Below are 12,098 nucleotides of genomic sequence, written 5' to 3' on the forward strand. Positions count from 1 at the left end.
GAGGGACACAACATCTGTCCTTTAGTGAAGTCGTCTCCTGTAGGAGTTCAAGCCAATGCAAGTATTAGGAGGGGAACTACTAGTACAAATTGAGGCAGGAAAAACAATAATGACAAATAAGGACAGGTTAGTCCTCTCATGGGTAAAACACATGGTCATGTGACCCACCCTAATAGAAAACCTAAGTTAAATAAGTGATGAATGGAAGTCTGAGCAATTGCTGTGGAAACAGGTGAAAATGAACAGCAGACTGAGAGAAGAGGGAAAGTTTAATAATAGATGTGATAACTCATCTGAGCCTTGAAAAATAGAATTGTGATAGGCAAGGGCTACAGAGGACAGAGCAAGAACAAGAGCTCGTAGGTGTGTTTAAAGAATTAAAGAACTCATCCAGTACAATCATCGAAATGCTTACTAACAATGGTGGCTTCAATTACTGAGTGTTTACCCCACACTAGTTGTTTTATGTCCATTTTCTCACTAAATCCTCACTACAAGCCACAACACATAAGTTATTATTATCCCCATTTTACAGAGGAAGAAATTGAAGCAACAAAAAGTTAAATAATGTCCTCAGGATGACAAAGCTAGTAAGTGTCAGGGAAGAGATGTTGGCCTGAATCAGTCTGGCTCTAGGGCCCAGCCTCGAAAGTCTCTTTACCCAACTGCTAGATAATAATGTTCTTATGAAGGGCATTGAAAAAGCCAAGAGTGTCTACTGGCACACGGAACTGAATGGAATCCAGTAGTTAAGACAACCAAGTTTTTAAGAACATTGTATTGTCAAGATCCTGGACAAAAAGTAACGGACTATTTAAGACTTAAAACCACACTCAGGCCCCCAAACATCACTTGTCAAGAAAGCTGAGCCAGCTCCCTTGTAAGGTATATACCACATATGTCCACAATACTGCTGGCCAAGGAGAATAAGGAAAACAGATTATCCCAAAAAGCAGAGCCAGAAACCAGGAAAGATAATTTATAATAGAAATACTCCCAGGGAGCAGGACGGAAGCCAATGAAGGAACATCTAGCAACGAGCCAATGTGAAGCCAGGGGGCTTTGGAATTGCTCCAAACCAGTGACTGCTGTGTAACTCCCATTCTTTTCCAGTCTAAATGGGAATAATTATTAAAATTATCCTGATACTGCCTCTTTCATCACTGTGTTGTTGCAGCCTCAGATGAAGAGGAATTTTTTTTTTTAAGTCAGCAACACAGAATCAAGAAGAATTACGCTCTTCAGTTTCCAGCAATGTTATGGATAGATTCTGAAAGGCCCATCCCCTCAAAACAACGAGATTCTGCATATAGCATACTTTTAATTTCATTGCTGGACTCATGGAGGAAAGAGTAATTCACAAAGAGAAGGCAACACACGTGTTCCCCTCCTCAAAAAACTGAGCTGGAATTAGAGCGATGAACAGGAAGCACGTAGGCCAGTACGGTTACACAAAGGGTGAAGTGTTTTGCAGGGTTTCATTTGTAAGACTACACCTTAAGTTAATAGCAATTTGGGGTGGAGTCTAAATCTGACGTTCGTAAGATAAGCTAAGGAGACCGAAATGAACGAAAGTGTCCCCATACCGGTAGTGCTCCGCGTCCTCGCGTAAGCAAAGCAATTGCAAGTCATCTCTGGATGAAATTATCTTCAAATGAAAATCAGCCTCAGATGCTCTTTTAATCAAAGATTACCAGGCATGCAAGGAAATGAACCACCGTGAGGGAGAGTCAGCAGAAAAAGAACCAACAGATTTAGACTCTTCTTTCCCCAAGGACTTGAGACATTACAATCAGATTGAGAATTTAAAATGCCAGTTTACAAAATAATTTTAAAAATAAGAAATGGAATGAGAAGACTACCAAAAATGAACTGGTTGTTTTCAAAATGAACCAAATAACTCTTAGAAATAAAAATATATATTATAATACATATTATATAATTAGTATATATTACATATTATTATTAGTGGAAATAATATCAAATAGAGAATAAAAATCCTTAATGAGGGGCACCTGGGTGGCACAGTCATTTTAAGCATCTGCCTTCGGCTCAGGGCGTGATCCTGGCATTCTGGGATCGAGCCCCACATCAGGCTCCTCCACTGGGAGCCTGCTTCTCCCTCTCCCACTCCCCCTGCTTGTGTTCCCTCTTTCGCAGCTGTCTCTATCTCTGTCAAATAAATAAATCTTAAAAAAAAAAATCCTTAATGAGAACATTTGTTGGTTGTAAGATAGATCTAGAGAAATTACTCAGAATGCAGCATAGAAAGAAATGAAATCCCCAAAATAGAGGCTCACAGAATTAAATGGAAAAAAAATGCAAAAATACTAAAGTATTAGCAAGTTGATGTTATCAACTAATCAACAATGTCTACATGAATGCAAGAGCTAATAGAATACAGAAGGGAAAATATGATCTCAGCATATACAGAAAAAAATTGATACATATCAATGTTCATTTATAAAACCAATCAGCAAAGTAAGAATAGAAATTCCTTCATCTGGTAAAAGACATACATCAAAAACTTCTAACAAATATACTTCATAGTGAAAGGATGGGACACTTGCTTTAAAGTCAAGTGTAAAATTCATCATTGTTTCTATTTTTTTATTAAACTGGAAATTCTAGCTGAGAGAGCAAGACAAAAAAATAAAATCAAAGGTCTACTCTGTCTGTTGAAAGGATCAGGAAGCAAAGACCTCTCACTAGCAACAGGCATGCCTAACAGTCAGACGTTGGTCTCTACTACTGTTCTCCACTGAAAGAAACCCAGGTTTCTAAGAACAGTGACTGATTTCAAGAATCCAAGGTTTAGGCCAGTGTGTGACAAGATGAGCTTGGGATATCCCGGAATATTCCAGAAAGTTAGGAGGCACTCAAAAAGTGATGAAGGGGCACCTGAGCCCACCTGGGTGGCTCAGTCAGTTAAGTGTCTGCCTTCGGCTCAGGTCATGATCGCGGGGTCCTGGGATCCAGCCCCACATCTGTCTGGCTCCCTGCTCAGTGGGGAGTCTGCTTTTCCCTCTCCCGCTGCCCCTCCCCCCTCCTGCTCATGCTCTCCCAAATAAATAAAATCTTTAAAAAAAAAAAAAAAAAAGTGATGAGGGCATGTTACAAGGACACAGGAGCCAGCTTTGAACACCAAAATAATTTAGGTAGTAATGAATTATAAACCACGGAGAGAAAATGTAAAGATTCATGAGTTCATTCCTATAAAAAGTAGATAGGTAAATAAAGTAGAATTATTACAGTAAAATGCTAAGGGCTGACTGGTGAATGTGGAAGGCATGCTTGAGTTAGAAAATTAGCATTTGCAACTATCTTAATGATCAGATCAGGCAAGAAGGATCAATAAATGTTAAATCCATAGGGGATCTCTGATGAGGAACAAAATATTTACATGGTCTTTATTATTAGTTGTAAGAGAAAACATAACATGGAGAAATTAGACAGCACTTCAATCAGGTGATCAAAATTATCACCAAGGTGGGGCAGAGGAGTACCAGGTGCCACCAGATCTCATACCCTCAGAAAGATGTATCATTTATGCAGTGTTCTGGCCAAGAATGTGTAACCCAAATGCAATCACAGGGAACCATCAGGCAAATCCAAACTGAGAAACATTCTCTTAAAAATGTGAGGGGGGAAGAGGGAGGGCAGCACAGAGAAGACCTTAAGTACAATGTACTATCCTGGATTGGATCTTGAAACAGAAAAAGAAAAAAAAAAAAAAAAACCATCAGTATAAAACTGGTGAATCTGAATAAAGTCTGTAGGTAATAGTATCATACCAATGTTAATTTTTCAGTTTTAATAAATGTACCACAGTTATGGGAGACATTAACATTACATCCTTTTGTAAAGGATATATGGGAACTCGCTGTACTATCTTCACAGTTACTCTGTAAATTATTTCAAAACAAAAGCTTTTAAGAAACAACAAAAAAAAGACTTTTTTAAAAAAATGCCTGTTTTTTAAGACAAAAAATAAAATCTGAAACCTTTCCATAGCCTTTAAGATTTTCTTTATTTGAGAGAGAGAGAGAATGAAAGGGAGAAGTAGACTCCCCACTGACCAGAGAGCCCCATGTAGGGCTCCGTCACAGGACCCTGAGATCATGACCTGTGCCAAAGGCAGATGCTTAACCAACTGAGCCACCCAGGCGTCTCTCAGATTTTTTTTTTTTTAAAGCTAAGGAAAGAAAACAACTAAATGTAATACTGACTCTATAGCATATCCTATATTGGGAAGATAAAATTGCTATAAAAGATATTGGGTCAACTGGCAAAATTAGGATATGAGTTTTAAAGTATGGTATCAATGTTAAATTCACTGATGTTGATGATTATATTGTGGTCAAGAAAACATATGTATTCTTCAGAAATATCACTGAAATATTGAGGGAGAATGAGGAGAAGCACACAAATGATAAAGCAATCAGGGTAAGATGTTAACAATAGAGGAATTTGGGTAATGAGTATTGAAATGTAATTCTGATACTGTCTACCCAGAATTAACAGTACAGTCCTCCACAAGACTGGCCTCAGTTCAGACACCATCTGTAAGCCATCAGGTCCCAGGACACCTGCACTTCTGCACACCTGCCTATAAATTCAGAAATTCTCACTATCCCTTCAGGTTTGATAATTTACCAAAACAACTCACACAACTCCGGAAAACTCTATACTTAAAATTGCAATTGTATCATAAAGGATACAAATTAGGAGCAGCCCAATGAAGAAATGCACAGGGAGATGTTTGGGAGGGCACCATATGTGAAGTTCCATGTCCTTAGGACATATCACCTTGCCAGTATTGATTTATAAATACAACCAAGGAGGCTCTCCTGAGACAGTTTTTATTGGGGCCTCATTACATAGACATGAATGACCTCAATCTCCAGCCTTCCTCCCATCCCCAGAAGTCAGGCTGATGTTCCCTGACTCAGAATCCCCATCTAATCACATGGTTGGCATTTGCAGCCTGGCCAGCCCCCATCCTGACTCATTATCTTTAAGTTAAACTCAGGAATGGTCCAATGAAGAATGAAGACCCTCTTATGGCTCAGAAAATGACATGGATTTAAAGGTCACTTCCTAGGAACCAGGGACAAAAGTGAAATTTTTTTCTTATCCCAAATTTATTGAGATATAATTGATATAACATTGTGTAAGATTTTTTTTTTCTAACATAACGTATTATTTGTTTCAGGGGTACAGGTCTGTGATTCACCAGCCTTAATTAATACCCAGCGCTCATTACAACACACGTCCTCCCCAATGTCCATCACTCAGCTGTCCCTTCCCTCCCCTCCCCTCCAGCAACGCTGTTTCCTATGATTAAAAGTTTTAAATGTACAATATGATTTGATGCATTTATATATTGTAAAATGTTCAGCCTAATAAGGTTAACACATTCCTCACCTCATGCTGTTTACCATTTTTTAATTAACTAATTTTATTTAAATTCGATTAGTTAACATATAGTATATCCTTAGTTTCAGAGGTAGAGTTCACTAATTCATCAGTTGCATTTAACACCCAGTGCTCATGACATCACATGCCCTCTGTAACGCCCGTCACCCTATTACCCCATTCCCCCACCATCCCTCCAGCAACCTTGTTTGTTTCCTAGAGTTTAGAGTTTCTTATGGTTTGTCTCCCTCTCTGATTTCATCTTATTTTTCCCTCTTTCCCCCTATGATCCTGTTTTGTTTTTTAAATTCCACATATGAGTGAAACTATATAATTGTCTTTCTCTGACTTATTTCCGCTCAGCACAATACCTTCCATTTCCACCCATGTCAATGTAAATGGCAAGATTTCATCCTTTTGGATGGCTGAGTAATATTCCATTATGTATATATACCACATCTCTTTTATCCATTTATCTGTTGATGGACATCTGGGCTCTTTCCATAGTTTGGCTATCGTGGACATTGCTACTATGAACTTTGGGGTGCAGGTGCCCCTTCAGATCACAACATTTGTATCCTTTGGGTAAATCCCTAGTATTGCAATTGCTGGGTCATAGGGTAGTTCTATTTTAACTTTTTGAGGACCCTCCATACTGTTTTCCAGAGTGACTGCACCAGCTTGCAGGAGGCCAATAGTGCAGGAGGCCTCCTCGTTCACATCCTTGCCAACCTCAGTTGCTTCTTATGTTGTTGGTTTTTGTCATTCTGGCAGATGTGAGGTGATAGCTCATTAGAGTTTTGCAGACAGCTCTTTTAGATAACAATTTCGTTCACTTCACTTACATACCCAGAAGTGGGATTTCTGGGTCACATGGTAGTTCTATTTTAATTTTTTGAGGAACCAGTTTACATTCCCACCGACAGTGCAAAGGGTTCCTTTTTCTCCACATCCTCACCAGCATTTATCTCAACTTTTTGTTGATAGTCATTCTAACAGTGTGGAAGGACAGTCTATTATAGTCTTGATTTGCAGTTTCTCGCAAATGATGACTACTGATGTGGAGCAACTTTCCATGTGCTTGGTCATTTGCAGGTTTTCTTTGGAAAAATGTCTATTCAAGTCCTTTGCCCATTTTCAAATTAGATTATTCATTTTTTGCTATTTATATGAATTCCTTATATATTTTGAATATTAACTCTATCAGATATGTGGTTTGCAAATATTTTCTCCCATTTCCTAGGTTGCCTTTTTACTTTGTTCATCCTTCCTTCCTCCCTTCCTTTTGTTTCTTTTGCTATGTAAAAGTTTTTAGGTTGATACAGTCCTACTTGTTCATTTTTGCCTTTGTCAGTTATGCTTTTGGTATCATATCCAAGAAAACGTTGCCAAGATGAGGTCAAGGAGCCTTTCCCTATTTCCTTCCAGGAGTCTTATGGTTTCAGGTCTTTAATCTGTTTGAAGTCTTTAGTCTAAGTTAATTTTTGTTAGTGGTGTAACATAGGGGTTCAATTTTATTCTCTTTTGTGTGAATGTCCAGTTTCCCCAACACTGTTTATTGAAGAGACTATCCTTTCCCCATTGTAAATTCTTGCCTCTTTTGTGGGAAATTAGTTGACTGCATATGTGTGGGTTTCTTTTTGGGCTCTCAATTTTGTCCCATTGGTCTATTTTTATGCCAACACTGTATCATTTGATCACTACAGCGTTGTAGTAAGATTTGAAATCAGGAAGCCCTGGGGCGCCTGGGTGGCACAGCGGTTAAGTGTCTGCCTTCGGCTCAGGGCGTGATCCCGGCCCCACATCAGGCTCCTCCGCTATGAGCCTGCTTCTTCCTCTCCCACTCCCCCCTGCTTCTGTTCCCTCTCTCGCTGTCTCTATCTCTGTCGAATAAATAAAATCTTAAAAAAAAAAAACTTTGAAATCAGGAAGCCTGATGCCTCCAGTTTTGTTCTTTCTCATGAGGTTTCTTTATTCTTTCACAAGGCTGCTTTGGCTTTTGGGGGTCTTTGTTGTTTCCTAAGAATTTTAATTTTTTTTTCTAATTCTGTAAAAACGCCACTGTAATTTTGACAGGAACGACATTGACTCTATAGCTCATAGATAGTATGAACATTTTAACAGTATTAACTCTTACGATCCATGAACATGGGGTATCTTTCCATTTAACTGTGTCATCCATTTCTTTCACTGATATCTTAGTCTGTAGACCTTTCACTTCCTTGGTTAAATTTATTTCTAAGTGTTTTATTGTTTTTGATAGTATTGTAAACAGGGTTTAAGTTTTTCAGAGAGTCCATTGTTAGCATATAAAAGTGCACCTGATTTTTTTATTTTGATTTTGTATCCTAGAAATTTACTGAATTCATTTATTAGTTCTAACACGTTTTTGGTGGAGTCTTTAGGATTTTTCTATATATAAGATCATGTCTTCAGCAAACAGAGGTAACGTTGTATCTTCCTTTCTGATTTGGATGCCATTTGAATTTTTTTCTTGCCAACGTGCTCTGGCTAGGACTTCCAGTATCATGTTGAATAGAAGTGGTGAGGGGCATCCTTGCCTTGTTTCTGATCTTAGATGAAAGGCTTTCAAGCTTCCACCATTGAGTATGATCTAGCTATGGATTTTTCGTATGTGGCCTTTATTAGGTTGAGGTATGTTCCTTCTCTACCCAATTTGTTAAGAGTTTTTATCATGAAAGATGTTGAGTTTAGTCAAATGCTTTTTCTTCACCTATTGAAACCATCATAGGATTTTTATCCTTCATTCTATCAATATAGTATATCACATTTATTTGCATGTTGAACCATCCTTGCATCCCAGAGTAAATCCCATTTGATCACCGTGTATAATCCTTTTAATGGGCTGTTGAATTTGGCTTTCTAGTATTTTAAGAATTTTTGTGTCTATATTCATCCAGGATATTGGACTCTTATTTGGCCTTGGTATCAGGATAATGCTGGCTGGCCTCCTAAAATGAATTTGGGATCTCTCCACTTTTTTGGAAGAGTTTGGGAAGAATTGGTTTAATTGTTTAAACATTTGGTAGAATTCACCCATGAAGCCATGTGGCCCTGGGCTTTTTTTTTTTTTTTTTTTTTTGGAGAGTAGTTTTTAATTTCTCATTCAATCTCACTAGTCTATTGGTCTATTAAGATTTTCTATTTCCTCATGCTTCAGTCTTGGTAGGTTATATGTTTATAGGAATGTATCCTCTATATGCTGTTTACTCTATATAGTAAAAAGACTGCCTAGTAAGAACTAAAAACATTCACAGGAGAGGTATTATTTATATATGCATTTTTTTTTTTAAAAACTTAAGCTATAAAATACGAAAGACCTACATTTATAATATATATTAATATATAACAATATATATTAATGTTATATATAACATATCTATTAATATATATACACATGCATACATTTATACATACAAATACTATAAACATGATATATTATAAAGAGATCCGTTCTCTTCCAAATTGTCCAGACAGGACTGTTAATATTCTAGTTGTTAATGTTACTTTTTAAAAAGGTATGTGGGTGTGCATGTATAAATGGACAAGCTGAATCTTAAATTTATGTGAAGGAGCAATGAACCAAGTATAACCAAATATAACCAAAAAGAGTAAAAGGATTGCCCTACCAGGTATTGGAATTTACAATTAAGCCATATTAATTAACACAAGATATAATTTGGTGCAGGGATATACAGAGCAAATGTCAGTAATTACCGTAACAAATAGATGTTTTGGGCTGCAAATGATGGGAAAACAGTGACTCAAATGGCTTAAGTGACTTAACAGGAAATCCAAAAGCAGAGTTACTTTTAGGGTTGGTTAACTTTGTGGTTTGACAGCATCATCGAAAAACCAGGTTTGCTGTATCTTTCTGCTTGCCATCCTTGGTGTGGTGGCTTTGCCCCTTGGGCTAGTACCCCATATAGCCACAAGATGACTGCCACAGCTCTGGGCATCATGGCAAGAATCAATAATGACAGAAGCAGAAAGGGTAAATATCGTCCTATGCTTTTTTTTTTTTTCCCCCTTTCTAAAAATCTCCAGAAAACTTTACCCTCATGTCTTCATGGCCCCTGTTGCATCACTCACTCAATTCCCAAACCAAATACACTCATTCCTAAATCAAATACTGGCAAGGGAATTGAGGTCAGCATGATTGTGTTAGACATGTAATTTTAGGTAGAATAGATGTTGAGATCTCAACTATCAAGACAATAATGTTCATTTGGGTTGATGAGAAAAATTATTCTTTAAAAAGTTTTCCCCAAAAAACAAAAAAGCTAAATTAATCCACCACTAAATGCAACTCAGATGTCCCACCTAAAAACCATTATATTCCATCCTCTTTTTAGATGCAGACAGTTGAAAAACATTTATTGAGTTTCTACGAAACATCAGACACTGTGCTGAGTACACCATCATATTCAATCCTCACAACCCTTTTTTAATTTCAATAATTCTCATTCTATGAATGATGAAATGAAGCCTGAGGAAGGAAAGACTTGCATGGAGTAACCTGTTGAGTAAGTGGTAGATCTAAAATTATACACTGACCTTTGAATGAGGGCCCTATTCTTCAACCTGGCCCCTATTCTCTACCCTTATTATACTAGGGAGAAATTATGATTTGAGATATTGACTCATATACCAAGAAGAGTTGTCAAATATCTCCCAAGAGTAAGGTTTTCTTCTCCATGAACTATAAGGGATGATAAATTTCAGAATTTTTAGAACCTACTCTCAACCAACAGACAATGTGTTGGATTCATAGGAAATAATCTGTCAAACCAGCCTGAAAGAATTTAAGAAACACAAAGTCTGTGTAAGGCAAACACTCCTGTGTGTCTCCCTTACTCTCCCACTACCACCCCATTCACAATACTTCTAACAGCAGATGGGTGGGCATTCCACACATCAAGGAACTCTGACACCAGCTGGGTGTCCTATAATTCAATTCAATTCTGACACTAACTGGAGTTAACACAGACTCCAAGGTCAAGAGCTCAGTCCTGAGAGAGACCGTCTTCCACCTCGGATGCCGATCTCAAGTAAGATGTTCCAGGTTACCCACAACTTTGCTCTGACTTGGCTACAAATCAGAGGTTCCCATGACCACTCCCCCATCTTGGATTCCATTATTTGCCAGAACAGCTCACAGAACTCAGGGAAAACTTACCAACGTTTACTGGTTTATTATATAACAAAGAGTAGGGTAACTGTTACAGATGACCAGGGAGATGAACTACCTAGGGCAAGGTCCAGAAGGGACCCAAGCACGGGAGCTTCTGTCCCTGTGGGGCTGGGGGTGTGCTGCCCTCCAGCACATTGATGTGTTTAGCAAACCAGAAGCTCCCTGAACCCATACTATTGGGATTTTTTATTAAGGCTTTCGCATGGAGGCATGATCAATTATCAGCTGCATTTCAAACCCCTCTCTTCTCTCTGAAGAGTGGGGGGTAGGGCTGAAAATTCCAAGCTTCTAAGTATGGTTTGATCTTTCTGGTGACCAGCCCCCATCTGGGAACACAGTCACCTCATTAGAACAAAAGAGTCTGCTACCAACCAGGAAGTTCCAAGGAATTAGGAGCCCTAGGTCAGGAACCTGGGTCAAAGACCAAATATTAGAACAAAACGTGATCCCAGGGCTCTTCTCACTTAGGAAATTACAAGGGTTTTAGCAGGTCTCCATAAGGAACCTGAGTCAAAAACTAAATGTTAGTACAAAAGATTCTCCTAGCACCCCCATTTACAGGGATTTGGGGAGCGCTGTGCTAGGAGCTAGAAGCAGAGAGCTCTATTTATGTAGCCGTTATGACGATTATCTCACAGTTCAGCATCCCCGTTGTGCCTATTCATGAAAAATCAACATTCATAAACCTTGGGACACCTTGGCTTCTTGAAAAGGTGCGTGCATTAGGGATGCCAACAACCCAAGGTGACAGGGCATCAGGTGATGAAGGGCAGAGCAGCAGGGGAAAAACTTTAAGGAAAAAAGATCAACCTGGCGGGTCAGGCGGAAACGAAACAGCCCGGTGCTGCAGAGAATCGCCAGGCCAGTGGCGCAAGTGTGATGGATAGGCCCCTCTGAGGCTGCCTGTGATTGAAGCCACATTGTCAAAAACAGACAGCAAACCAGGAGAGAGAAGCAAGAAGTTAGATGGTGCTGTCAATGTGCCAGGGGATATGCGGCGAAGAGTATGGACCTGCATGAAGAGTGTGGAGGAAAAAAAGGGGGTGAGGCGGTGATGAATTTCTTTAAACAGCCTCCAAGGACACCTGTGAGAAAATCTGGGCCATCTGATGTCCTAACAATGAGGAGATCGCAAAAGGTGCTCTTCTCACCTCCCAGGAGAGGAGGATCTCTGCTGGGACCGGGTCTGCAACCCGGACGGAACCAGCTGAGGGCCCCCACCATCTAGCAAACCCCGGAGACTCCAAGGTGGTGGTGTGGAAGACAAGAGGGTCCCAGAGCGCTCTCTCTAGGACCTGAACAGCAGACAAGGCAGAACGGGGGGGCCAGTCCCCCTTCATCCCCCCAGCAAGGAAGGGATGCATTTGGGGCCATCAGGAAGCCTTGGCTGTTCTAGAGCCACGGCTAGTAACTCCTGAGAACCATGGGGCAGCTGCTTCATTAAATTCATCTTAAATTTTACTGT

Source organism: Ursus arctos, unplaced genomic scaffold (assembly GCF_023065955.2).
Source record: "Ursus arctos isolate Adak ecotype North America unplaced genomic scaffold, UrsArc2.0 scaffold_15, whole genome shotgun sequence".
Taxonomy (NCBI): domain Eukaryota; kingdom Metazoa; phylum Chordata; class Mammalia; order Carnivora; family Ursidae; genus Ursus; species Ursus arctos.